Here is an 8,942-nt window from a genome sequence, read left to right as displayed (position 1 = left end):
CACAGATCCTTTATTTTATGTTTAGAGGCTTTTGTTCCCCTGTTTTCCCCAAACACTCTAGTGCACTTTCTTTTAGGATCCTCTTTCTCTTTTGGGTTTAAGAATAGTTGCACCCACTTTCTAGTACCCCAAACCCCTTCTCTTCAAACACCAGTGCTTTCCTTCAGTTTTTGACTGAATCTTAAGGTCTCCAAAAGGCAGTTTCCAACCACACCCAACCAGGGATCTCTCCACTCCCCAAAGCTACCTCCCTGTTTAACTCAAGATCTATTCCCTTTCTTTGGCCTGAATGGGAGTCCACACCTACTTCCCAAACTTCCTTGCCAATTCTTCCCCAGTTCTCCTGTTGGTGTTAAACTGCTTTCTTTTTAGGACTCCATGTCCCAGCTGTTCACACTGATTCCTCTCAGCTAGGGATGGGGAAAAATGCCTCTTAATTCCAGCTCATGCTACCCAATCAGGTTCTTTGGAGTAACCTGTCACTCTCTGTGTCTGTGAGAGATTAACCCTTAACAGTCCTTCAGCTGTTTGTACAGCCAGGCTTTTAAAAAGTGTAGTCCATCACACATACACATGAAGCTCCACAAAGAAACTTCTTATTTGGCACAGCTGAATTATTCTCTCAGCTTTTAAAAAAGAAAGAAGCAAGATTCTAGCAGTTACTGTTATGTGGATAAACATAATGTAAATGATCTGCATTCAAAAAGCCCTAATGTTTCTGTGCCGCTACGGGTAGCTTCAGGAGAGAAGTCAGCACAGTCTTGTCCTGGTCTTGTCAGATCTTGGAACCAAAGCAGGGTCAGTACTTGGATGGGCAACCACCAAGGAAGACTATGCAGAGGAAGGCAATGGCAAACTACCTCTGCCTCTCATTTGCCTTGAAAACCCCTTGCTGGGGTTGCCTTAAGTCAGTTGTGCCTTGATGGTACACCTGCATGCCCACATAGGTAGCTTCACACATGTATATAAATCCCTTGATTTCCGTACACTTGATGACAGCACCTGAGGGGGTGAACTGACTGCATTGAATAGTTTTATGTCTGAGATAATATGAAGTGATCTGAAAGTAAGATATGTGGATAACTCATTCCTTTGGTTTTATCAAGTGATAGTGTAACATGACTTTAGCAACTGTTCACTGATCTGCCCCCATTATCTTTACCAGACTAAGAGGAGAGATGGGGAGTAATCCTGGACTCAGCCTTGGTCTTTGATGTTCTGGCTGGTACAGTTTCTATGAGCAGTTTTGTATCATCACCACTTAATTCTGAACCTCGCTCTTTTGTGGATCAAACCACCCAGAGAACGGGGCCAAGAACAGATAAGGGGCAGGGCTAAAGGTAAACTGGTGACCCGATGAGGGAAGGGAACAAATGCAGGTTCTCCACTTGTTTCCATCAAATTAGGAAGATTTCCTCTCTTCTAAAATCAGCAGACCTAGACACTTCTCTGATCTCTGGGCTCTCTGTACAGCTGCTTTTGAATGTAGCTTTTTCAACTGGTGCAAAATGCTTGGACCTGATTATTAACTGGCGTGAAGCCATAGTGTGTCGTTACCTATTCAGCAGGTAGAGCAAGTAAGTGGTTCCTATACACAGTAAACAATCAAAGGATCAGATGTTTAGAGTAGTTTTGTTCCCCTCTCTTCTTCAAGAAATTATGGTTTATTTTAGTGATGTTTCTATTTTCTTATTTAAGGTTGTCCACTTTGATCCCATCACACACATTCCGCCTAACCTACCTCTTAGGATTGTTGTGAGGTTAATATTGAGGCCAGAATGATGTAAGCTGCTTTAGGTCCCCATTGCAAGAATGGCAGTATATAAATGAAGTCAATTAATAAATGAAGATGAAGATGGGGTGCAAATAAAATGTAAATTGTTTAGTGGGTTTCAAGGGCAGAAGAACATACGGAATGGTGAGCATATGGAGATTGCCGGGAGGAGGGAAAGAAGAAATAATGTGGGGAAGGAGATACAGGGAAAAGTGAAGTACTTCCAGCAAGTCTTTGCAGATTCCTCACCATGCAACTGGGCCTAGTTCTGCTAGCACCATGCAACTGGGCCGTGGGAAGAGGCTGCTGGAGGAAGGGTGAAGGCAGCAGCAGACAAAGGTGGGTGGGAAGGAGAACAGGAAAACAGGAGAAGTTATGGGGGCAGGGAAGGGAAAGAGGACATGGCAGGGGAGGGAAAAATGAGATGCCCCCACAAGTTCTTGAGGGTCTCCCACTTCTGAACTTCTATTTCTGGTGAACTTTATTCCTAAAGTAATTTTCCCTTTTTGCAATGCAAACTGAGCTAAACAGCTCTGCCAATAGGTATGTGAAACTGAGTGGAATTGTTGATCCAAAAATATTGTTTGTATGAAAGAGTTCATGAATTTTAGTTCTCAAGCCAATTTAATTGACCTACTGAAAGTGACAAGCTTTTCAATATTTAGAATTTTATGTTTTCCTGTGGCCAGCATAAATGAACAACGATTCAGTTTAAATCAGTGACACTTTATTTGTCTAATAGCTTTGACATCAAACATGAATTTTGCTGTGGTCCCTACAAGGCCTGCTTGGATTAATGCATGCAAACCACACAGTGAACTATCAATCTTTGTTAACTTCAGGAAGGTGATAATGGTATTCTTCTGGGCTTATTACAAAGTACTCTCCACTTAGAGCATCAGGCGAGACAGATGGGATCTACAAATGATGCCCTGTCATCCATTTTACATGTCAGCCTCTTGTATTAGTATTCACTGAAAACATCAATAAAAGACTTAAATTGAGGAATCAAAACTGGTTTGTACTGAAAGAGGAAAGGATGTGATTTGTAGCCAATGAGGCATACATATTTCAAAGGTTGCAGCGCAGAATCTGTATTACTTTCTCTCTTAGTATTACCATATGTTAACCTTTGCTCCAAGTACCTCCTTATGTGGGTAGACCTCTTCATTAACAGAGAGAATCTGCTAAAACTCATGCTTAGCTTTGTGTAACCCAAATCCATAGAAGACCTAATTATCTATCTATAGACTGTGTCCATATGTCAATAAAACAACTTGTGGCGTATTTTTAGAAAAACTATTCAGCAAGGCATACTTTCTGCACTGTTCAGACATATTTTTACAATTAAAAACAAAAATATCTAGCTCTCATTTTCTCCCTCAGGAAAATCATATTGAATGACATCTCATGACTATAGATTGGTTCTGGGTTAGATCCAAATTACTGTGTGTATAACAACAACTACTGCACTAATATACCGCTCTTCAGATTAGCGCCCTACTCAGAGCATTGAACAAAATCAGTGTTGTTATTATCCCCACAATACAGCTGGGAAACTGGGGTTGTTAGGAGTGGCTTACTCAAGGCCACCTACTGAACTCATGGCAGTAGTGAGAACCAACACAGTGCTAACTCACAGCCCAACCACTTAACCACTATGCTACAGTATAAAGTGGCATCAAGCCACAGCTGACTCATGGCAGCTCCAGAGGGTTTTCAAGGCAAGATATTTAAGAGGTGGTTGGTCATTGCCTGCTTCTGTGTTGTGAACTCTGGACTTCATCATTGGACTCCCATCCTTATACTAACCACAGCTGACTTTGCTGAGTTCCTAAGATCTCATGAGATCAGGCTAGCCTGGGCCTTCCTGGTCTAGGTGAAGTACTGAGAATGAAGTGAAATTCATAGAACAAGATTTCTTTGCTCTTACTCCCCTTACCACTCTGGCCCATGGCGCAGAGTGGTAAGCTGCAGTACTGCAGCCCAAGCTCTGCTCATGACCTGAGTTCGATCCCGGTGGAAGCTGGGTTCAGGTAGCCGGCTCAAGGTTGACTCAGCCTTCCATACTTCCGAGGTCGGTAAAATGAGTACCCAGTTTCCTGGGGGTAAAGTGTAGATGACTGGGGAAGGCAATGGCAAACCACCCCATAAAAAGTCTGCCAAGAAAATGTCGTGATGCGACATCCCCCCATGGGTCAGTAATGACTCGGTGCTTGCACAGGGGACTACCTTTACCTTTACCTACTCCCCTTTCTAGTGTAGCATACTGAACTCCCTGAAATTTTGCTCCTGGCAGACCAGAAACACTTAAGAACTGCACTGGGCATTAAAGCATGGAATGGGAATTAGCAAAACTTGCCATTAAATTAAGCGACTTTCACTGTATTGGGTGGAATTTGGAACTGCTGTATATTTGCTGATATGATCCTGTAACTGTATCTTTGTTCCTCGGGGTCAGATTCTGTTTTACAGGGGAGTTTTGAATTCCTGGATAGCTCAGGCAAGCCCAATCTCCTCAGAAGTAAAGCAAGGGTCAATCTTGGTCATCGTGTGGGAGAGCTCCAAAGAAGACCAGGGTTGGCATGCAGAAATAGGCAATGGCATACCACCTCTGTTAGTCTCTTGTACTGAAAACCCCAGCAGGGGTCACCATAAGTCAGTTTGACTTGATGGCCCTTTCCACCACTGCCAGTTTTGAATTCACAACAAAAAAGCCATCATATTTGTCCTTATTTTCAATCACCTTTTAAAATGACCTCAGTGTAAATAAGAGCTAGGTCTGCATTCCTCATAAAGAGGTTCGACATTTAGCCAAATGGTTATATTGCTCCACAAGGCTCCCTTTAGATAAACTAGTCTGAGGAAATGCTATTTGAAAAATGGCTTTCATGTTACAGCCATTAGGTACCTTAAATTCATGCCAGAGTGGTAATGGATTATATTTTACAGTAAAAGAAAGGAAGTAACTTGCAACATATCACCATATAGATGCTAATCTTTTAGATTTAGGGGCAATTAACTGCCCATTTTCACTAATGTTGCTTTGAAGTAAATTGGTCTACTGTAAGTAGCCAATAAACCTTTCCATTTCGTTTGGCACCACAAAATAATTATACAGAACATTTATAGTCCTATAGCTCCATCTACTGTTTATCATGAGAGCATTCGTTTTATTAACAACTTCCTCAGATACTGACTTAACTGTAGGAAATAAAGAATAATTTCTTTAGGAGTCCCCAAAATGGTTTTGGGTCTAAATACTTTGTATTTCTTGTTTTTCAGTACTGGTTCTAGTAAGACAACAGGAAACAGTACAATGCCATTTCTCCCTGTGGACGAAATACAATTTTGTCACATTTTAAAGGCAATAGACAATTTATGACATAACTTTGTATTATCCCCAATATTCTGAATATTCAAACAAAGAATATTTGAATCTTAATTCTTTTTGTGCTACCCTTGCTGCACATTTATTAACTTGTGGCTTGTGATCATGATTTATGTTGAGAATTTGTCCCCTTGATATTGAACAACTATGTAGTCATAGATGCTAAATGCAACCAAAACAGTAAAAACATTGTAATAAGATTGGATCACCAAGTCAGAGAACAATAAAAACTGTATAAACACAAAACTGGATTACAGAAATCAAAAAACAATGCAGTAAAACCAAAAAAACATATTTTGCCAAAAGGTATACCATTCTACCTATGAAGGCCAAGATCTGAGGCCAAATGAACCTCCTGAAGTTGGTGGGCAGGTCTATAAAAAGGTGTTATTTCAAACACAGGAGTCGTAGGTAATGCAGAAATATCAAAAATGTAAATGCTGCACATTAGAAACACAAAAATAACTATCCAGAGAATATTCACTTTCCTGATTGTATAAACAAATAATTCCCCTTCTCTCAATCATTTTGTATGTATTCTGATCACCATTTTCTCATCTCATATTTTAGATTTATATGTAATATTCTCCAAGGAACAGAATAAGTCTGAACACATTCTTTTTAAGACACGTGGGGCGTGCAATGCAACCATTTAGGGTTGCCAGTTCCAGGCTGGGAAATTCCTCAGAATTTTAGCCATGGAGCTTGGACAGTGGGCAGTTGGGAGAAGGGGGGGGCCTCAGCGGGGTATAATGCTATAAAGTCCACCATCTAAAGCAGCCATTTTCTTCAGGGGAACTGATCTCTGTAGCCTAGAGATCAGTTGTTATTCTAGGAGATCTCCAGCCACTGCTTGAGATTGTCAACCCTACAGCTACTTTTGTCACTTCAGAAAACATACACAACCATGTAGCTCTAAGTGTAAAGACACATACTAGGCGAGGAAGAGGGGACTATCAGGGTATCACCTTGGATCCTACTGAAATCAAGTACCTAGTTTAAAAAAAAAATTAAGGAAGGGGGCCCTCCCAAGGTTCCACCCCCAAGTCTCCAGGCATTTCCCAGCCTGGAGTTGGCAACCCTATGGAGTCCCATGCTACTACCTGGGTTTAAAAGTGGGTCCCGGTTCTCATGGAAGATCACTGGTCAAAGTAATTTTGTTATTCTCTAAATAACTCCTAAGTAACATTGTATAGAGCTTTGGCTCCTTCATCCCCTAGCACTTCATTTGTTCTGCTCTTTGCACGCTGCATGGAAGATTCCTAATCTGCATAGAATAGGATGTTCTAAGAGACCTCCATGTTATATCTATGGCAGCAGAAAACAAAAATTTGAGATTTTATAATAAGGAGAAAGTAATATCAAGCAAACTAGCATCACACAGTCAAAGGTAGGTAGCAGATATATTTTCTAGGTACAACTGTTGAAACATTTTATGGATTACAATGCCTCTGCAAAGATAATAAGTACACCATTCCAATCCTATGCAAAAGTCAGCCCCTCTGGAGGCCAAAATACACTATATGTTGTCACACACAGGATGAGTATATAACACACTTTGAAAGCATTGTGTTGCTCTATGCAGTTCCAAATGCTGTGAGTTAGGAGAAGAGGCTTCAGGCTTCCACCCTATGTTGATTGTGCCAGTAAAAAGGGCTGTGGGGGCCTGTTTACCCCTTCCTTGGGCTAGATGTGTCCCTTCCAGGATTAGGGTTGCCAGTTCCCCTTACTTTCCCAGCAGGAAGTGGGGGACCCAGCACTTAGTTTCTCTTTGCTCCCATGCCTGCGCAATGACTTCACTTCTGGTGATGGCACTTCCATTTGGGGCCTGGGAGGCCTGTTCTCACACCTTTCCCCCCCTGCTGACCAGGTGAGCGGAGGCAGGGGGTGGAGGGTGGGAGTGGGAGATCCCTATGGACCAGGACATGAGTTATTACTAGAGATGCGAACGAACTGAAATACGAACCAAAATTAAGTGCGAACCAGGCCGGTTTGTGGTTCGCAAACCACGGTTCGTCAGATCCCATTTCTGACAAACCGCCATGAACTTTAGGCTGGTTCATTTGGTTCGTTTTTTGGTTCGTCACTGCAGACAGCCTGGTGCCAATCAATCAGTTTCCTAGGCAACAGGGGATGAATTTTCTGCAGACCTTCTGCTGACCTGGAAGTGAACTTCTGCTGGCCCGGAAGTGATGATTTTCTGACCTGGGTGTGACGTTGTCACGAACCACATGAACCGGTTCGCGAACCAGGGGCAGGTTCGTGAAAGTTTGTAGTTCATGACATTTGATGAACCACGAACCACATGGTTTGGTTTTTTTCTGGTTCGTGCCCACCTCTAGTTATCACTCTAGTAATGAAGAGAGAAACACAGCATTGTTCATAGTTAGTTCAGGGTATTATATCCTGCTGAGGTCCCTCTTCTCCCCAAACCCTGCCCTCTCCAGGCTCTACCCCCACCAAAATCTCCAGAAATTTCCCAGTCTGGAGTTGGCAACTCTGTCTCTAGCACTGGGGCAAATAGGCCTTCCTGGTGAAGAGAAGGTTGAACCCCCCCCCCCAATTTGTGGGCTTTGTCTAACTGAACAGTTTCATGCCAGTTTTTTGTTCCGTGTCTGAGTATCTTTAACCAATATCACATCTTCCCCAAAATGAATTTTTAATAAAGGTATTTTCCAATGCCTGAGGCTGCAAAGTGCCAGAACCTGTGTGTGTCTTGTGCTTTTATTCCTGGGTTTGGATCAGAACACTAGAATCCAAACATGGGATAAGGGGGATATTTCAGACTAGCTGGCTTGCATGGTCTTCCTATGCATACATCCCATGCTATGACATCATCTTTTAATGGGATCAAAGATTTCCCTGTGTTGATAAGACCCTCATGCAGCTGCTCTCTCTCCCTTCTTTTATCTCTTCATGAGTGCTGCATATGTATGTGCCTGTATAATCTCTTTCTGTGTGGGTGCTATGTCTCTAAACCAAATCTTTCAACAATCAGAACAATATAACTTTTTTTAACCAAAAGAACAGGTACATACTAAAAAGAACAGAAACTTGCAGTCAAGAATGTCTTTGAGTTCAGCCAAGTAACTAGTTGTCTGTTGAAACCACTTCAGAGTAAGCAAAGTCCAACTTTTTGAGTCCCGTCAAGTGCCAGAATCCTTTGCTTCACAAACTGGAGCCCAGGCTCCTATCTTCAGCTTGGGAATTGCAGCCCTTATTCAAGGTTATGAGAACATAAAATGTTATCAAGGTCCCCAGCAACCAGCCTCTTGCCTGACTCCAGATTCTGCCTCTGCCCTACTGGGCCAAACCAAATAGCTCATGGGGATTACACCTGCACATGTGTGAAAACTCAAAATGAAATTGCCCTCACAGTCCAAAAGACACAATATCCTGTAACATGTTTTTAAAAAGCCACCATACAGTCAAACTAGAACGTTAGAAATCGCATATTATGAGTTTAGATTTGTATGAATTTTAGAAAGTTGCTTATTTTAACATTCTCTGTCTTCTGGATGTCCTTTATATATGCTAAGCCGTATTGTTTCATTTTTGGACTCGTTTGAAGGAGCAATGTATTTAACAAAGAAAAAAATTCTTTTAATTCTAAGCATTGTTATTTAATAACTCGCTGTTAATAAATAAATAAACAGGATATATTTTTGGTAAGTGAGCATCAACTGCTGGAAAGTTTAAAAATAGATGTCATATGATAGCAGTAACAGGGAACTGAACCTTAGTAGACCTGTGAAATTCTACAAAGGGCAAACCAAA

The sequence above is a fragment of the Eublepharis macularius genome, chromosome 3 (genome assembly GCF_028583425.1).
Source record: "Eublepharis macularius isolate TG4126 chromosome 3, MPM_Emac_v1.0, whole genome shotgun sequence".
Classification (NCBI taxonomy): Eukaryota; Metazoa; Chordata; class Lepidosauria; order Squamata; family Eublepharidae; genus Eublepharis; species Eublepharis macularius.
The sequence above is the reverse complement of the archived record's forward strand: the minus strand, read 5'-3'. Positions refer to the sequence as shown.